We start from the raw sequence: 5,432 nt of genomic DNA, 5'->3' as shown, positions 1-5,432 counted from the left end.
AGGTAAAGATTGTAGCAGAGGAGGCACTTGGGGAGGGGAGAGAAAGGTGACATCAGCCCCAGAAATGGAGGAGCTGGAGCAGGATGAAGGAGTGGTGCCGGAGGCACTGGTACCTCCTGTATTGAAAGCATGCCCAGTGGTTGTAAAGAAAATAAAGACCCAGCAGCTGAAAGTTCCCTAAGGAGAGGAGCAGCCCCCTCCCCAGGTTGTGGAGCACTCTATGGTCCGCCCATATACTCAGGCTGAGCTGGTGGATTTGGGCTCCCAGTTTAGGCAGAAGCTCTCGGAGTCAGTATCAGCTTGGCTCCTGCGTCTGTGGGACTTAGGGGGTGGATGGAATTGTTCTGTCGGGATTAGAGATGGGACAGCTGTCTTCCCTGACAGTGCAGCCTGCCTTGAGGCAGCGATTGCAAAATGCACATCAGACCCCAGGGAGTCAGTCCCTCCTCGATTGGCTGATGGCTGCACTTCATGCTGTGTGGCCCAATCCAGGTGATCTGCCATCCTCTCCTATTAGATGGCAGACATATGCTGAGTTCCAACAGGTGCTACGAGAGCTAGGCATAAGAAATGTGATCTATAGTCCAGAGAATTATAACACAGATGAAGAGATTTTCACTACTGGGATGAGAAATACTGTAATTCAAATGGCTCCTACATTCCTCTTTGGGTCTCTAGTGGCCATTCTTTCCCCTCACTTAGGGCAGTCCATAAGTGAGTTGACACATACAGTAGCAGACTTAGGAGAGGCAGAAGCAATGAGAATCTGGAAAGAAATAAGGCCTGTTACTCACAAGAAAAATTAAACGGACCCTATGAAGATTACGAGGACCTGGATGTGGGTTGATTTAATAAGGGCAGGAGCAGATGGAAGGAAATTAGATGGGAAGTAAAATAGGATCTTACTAGAGTGCTATGGCAACAGCTGAAACCAGAGCAGCAGTTCCAGCCATTAAGACCAAAGAGGCAGAGGTCAGAGACAGAGCCATGAGTCCAGTCTGTGTGTTTGCAAGTCTTCCTGCTGGAGAACGAGCCAGCCTCACTTGAGCCCACACAGGAAGGTGATTGGGGAACACAGTTTGAGGGAAAGGTCAAGCTATCTGCCCTGAGGGACCAGGGGGGGACCGGAGGCCACATGTTGAAATAGCTATCCATTGTTCCCCAGTGAACATACAATGTGTTCTGGCTCTGGTGGACACAAGGGCTGAATGTTCATTGATTCATGGTAACCCTGAGTGGTTCCCCGGGACCCCCACTATCATAGATGGATATGGGGGAAACACTATCAGGGTGAAAAAAGCCCAAATCCCTTTGGGAACAGGCCATCTACCCCCAAAAGAGTATACTGTGTATATCTATCCTATTCCTGAGTATATATCGGGATTGATATCCTGCAGAGTCTATGGTTGCAGACCACTGCAGGTGAGTTCAGACTGAGAGTACATGTGGTGAAGGCAGCTCTGAGGGGACATGCTAGGCACCCACCCATAGCTTTGCCTGTGCCTCCGTGGGTGACTAATACCAAGCAATACAAACTGCCTTGAGGGCATAAAGAGATTGGAGAAACCCTCCAGGAGCTGGAAAACATCAGTATTATAAAGCCCACCCATAGTCCTTTCAATTCCCCAGTATGGCCTGTAAAAAAGCCAGATGGCTCCTGGCGTATGACTGTGGATTATAGAGAAATGAATAAAGTCATACTCCCTATGTATGCTGCTGTCCCCTCTATTGCAGGTTTGATGGATACCTTCAGTCGTGAACTAGGAATGTACTATTATGTGGTAGATCTTGCTAATGCCTTCTTTTCCATTGACATTGAGCAGGAAAGTCAGGAACAGTTTGCCTTCACGTGGGAAGGACAGCAATGGACTTTCACCATTCTTCCGTAGGGATACCTCCACAGCCCCACCATCTGTCACAGACTTGTAGCCCAGGACTTGGCTACATGGGAGAAACCGCCAACAGTGCAGCTGTACCATTATATTGATGATGTCATGTTCACATCCAATTCTCTTTCAGATCTAGAAGGTGCAGCACCTAGACTGCTGCAACATTTACAGGAGAAAGGATGGGCTGTGAATAGTACCAAGGTTCAGGGACCTGGTTTGTCTGTTAAATTCTTGGTGGTCATCTGGTTGGGTAAGACCAAAGTTATACCAGAAGCAGTTATAAACAAAGTCTAGGCCTTTCCTACCTCCACAACTGTAACATTGCTACAGGAATTTCTGGGTCTTCTAGGCTGCTGGAGAGTGTTTATCCTACACTTGGCACAAATTCTAAAGCCCTTATACCAGTTGGTATGAAATGGTGTCAGGTGGGACTGGAATGAGACATGTGCATCTGCCTTTACTACAGCAAAATGGGCACTCAAGGCCCTGTGAGCTGGATGTTCATGTCACTGAAGATGGTTATGGCTGGGGTCTCTGGCAGCGGCTTGAACGAACTTGCCAACCCGTTGGATTCTGGTCACAACTCTGGAAGGGAGCAGAGGTATGATACACTTTGATAGAAAAACAACTGGCTACTGGCTACAGAATCTGTCACTGGAATGGCCCCGATAAAGGTAATAACCACCCATCCCATCTTGGAGTGGGTTTGAGACTGGACCCAAAAGCCAAGAAGTGGTGTGGCACAAACACCCACACTAGCCAAGTGGTGTGCTTACCTAGAGCAGTGTTGTGCCCTCTCTAGTAGCCGCTTGAGTGAAGAACTCCAAGGCTTGTTGGGACTGGTAACATATACTAGTGAAAAGCAGGAAGAACTTACTTTTCAACCATTAATAGCAGAGAGTCCCTCTCAGAAGGGAAGAGCCCCTATACCCAAACATGCATGGTACACAGATGGCTCCAGCAATGGGCAGCCCCCAAAATGGAGGGCCATAGCTTTCCATCCTAAGACTGACACAATATGGATGGAAGATGGTGAGGGGAAGAGCAGCCAGTGTTCAGAGTTGCGGGCCATGTGGCTTGTGATCAGCCAGAAGTCCTCCCCTATAGTTGTCTGCACTGACAGCTGGGCTGTCTATCAGGGCTTGACCCTGTGGCTACCAGCCTGGTACCATGCCAACTGGCTGGTTGTTCACCAACCCCTTTGGGGGCAAGAATTATGGCAAGACTTATGGGCCTGTGGTCAGACCAAAATAATTACAGTATACCATGTGACAGGTCATTTGCCACTGGCATCCCCAGGAAATGATAAGGCAGATAAATTGGCCCAGATACATTGGTTAGAAGGAAAGCCTGCCTCTGATGTAGCCCAATGGCTACCTCAGCATTTGTTGCATGCAGGGCAAAAGACAATTTGGGCTGTACCCCATCGGTGGGGCTTGACTTTGACCTTTGAACAAGTTAGTAGAGCCTGGCAGGAGTGTGTCATGTGCTCTAAAAGAGACTTAAACCGAGTTCCACAGCAACATGGAACAATAGCTAAGGGGCCTATACCCCTCGTCAGGTGGCAGATAGACTATATTGGGCGTCTACCTGTGTCAGAGGATATCGGTACACGATGACGTGTGGACACAGCTACTGGACTTCTGGTTGCTTTTCCTACCTGTTGTGCAGACCAGCAGGTGACCAAAAGAGGCCTGGAGCATCTCTTTGCTGCCTATGGCTAACCACAGATGATTGAGAGTCATCAGGGCACCCATTTTACAGGAAATACACTGCAATAATGGGTACTACAGCTGGGAATCAAGTGGGAGTTTCATGTGTCATACAATTCTGCAGCAGGCATGATAGAGAGGCACAACGGCTTGTTAAAATCCAGACTAAAGTCAGATCCCAATAGTCTGTGGGGATGGTCAGTCTGCTTATGGACTGTACTACGACATTTGAATGAGAGACCCCAAAAGGGAGCTTTGAGCCCCATAGACATGTTAACACATATGGCTGCCTCCCCCATACAACTGCAAGTACATACCAAGGAAGAACCACTGAAGCCAACATTTGGCCACCAGAATAACATCTTGCTGCCAGCACCAACTGCACTGAACCCCAGAGACTCCATTGAGTGGATGTGGCCTTGGACCTTTCGACACATGGACCAACTATGGCTGGCTTTCCTGGCACCTTGGGAACAAGGCCTGGAAGCTGGCCTCCTGTGTATTCCTGGAATAACAGCACAGTGGCCACCAAAGGTCACAGTAGTATATCCTGAATGGCCAGAAGGTAAGAGCATCTTACGGGGGAGTTTTGTTTTATCATTATGGCCAGTGCATGCACCTCCAGTAGCACTATATATAGACCCTTCAGTAACCCCCATGGGGAAAGGAGTAATAGTATGGTATACTAGGCCTGGAAAGGACCCCCTTCCTGCTACAGTCCTATCACAGGAACACTCTCTTGCATGCATCCTACCGGATGGACAAGATTTGCCTGTGTTGGTGGCGTTAAAACATGTGTCTTATCGCCCCTAAATTCTTTGTGGATTGGAAACTTCTTCTGGCTTTAGGATTATTATAATTTTTGTTATTAGGAACCTCCTCTGGCTTGAGGATTATTATAATTTTTTATCAAAATCTTGCTGTATCTTAATTTTTATTATCTCTAAGTTGTTGTTATCCTCTGTTGCTATTGTGGAATCTGGTTACAGTGCTCCAGCTTTCTCACACAGGGACCATTGCAGAAGATTGAAAGCATGTAGATTGTAAGGCAAGAATCCTGGAGGGGTGGAGTGTGGGGAAGTTGGGGTTCCTATGGCCAGGATCCTCACTGAACTTAAACCACCTGATGATGTAACTGGCCTGTTGCTGGGCTACTGCTTCCACACCTTTAGGCAATAAGCTATTATTGTGCTATATAGAGAGCTCGGTCCAGTGCTCTGGGTGGAGGCAGAGACGCTAGTGCTCTACCTACCACCAGAGAACAAGCCGAGTAATAAACCCTTTCACCCCAAGAACGCTTTGCTGTCGATTCCTTTGGTCACACTGAATCCATAGCGAACTTGCCAGTGCTGAAACCCATTGGCAAGACATCTACATATATATACACACACACACACACACACAAATTTATACATAAGTACCTTCAAAATATCAGGAATCAGCATCTCTGAATTCGAGCTAACAACATTGCTATTTAAAAAAAATCAGATAACCATATCCCAAACCCAGAATCTTGACTCAGGTCTTAGGTCTGAAGATATTCTCTTAAGGACAACATTTAGACACCTAAGTTGCTAGATTCTCTCCTGGTAAGTGCAATTCCTTTCTCTCATGAAAAAAATCATAAGTTTTGGAGCTATATAAGAAGTTTTTTCTTTAATTAGTGATGTGAGAAATTCTGCTGGCAACGGGAGCTCTTTCCTGCCAGCAGCCTTTGGATTCCAGTGGAGGGTTGGCCTGCCACCTCTCCTCTGAGCAGATGCCCAAAGGCACAGGAACCCCATGGAGTCAGGCTTCTTCAGCTCTTCCTTCACTAGGGGTGGTGCCAAGG

This window comes from Manis pentadactyla, chromosome X (assembly GCF_030020395.1).
Source record: "Manis pentadactyla isolate mManPen7 chromosome X, mManPen7.hap1, whole genome shotgun sequence".
NCBI lineage: Eukaryota > Metazoa > Chordata > Mammalia > Pholidota > Manidae > Manis > Manis pentadactyla.
Note: the sequence above shows the minus strand (reverse complement) of the source record.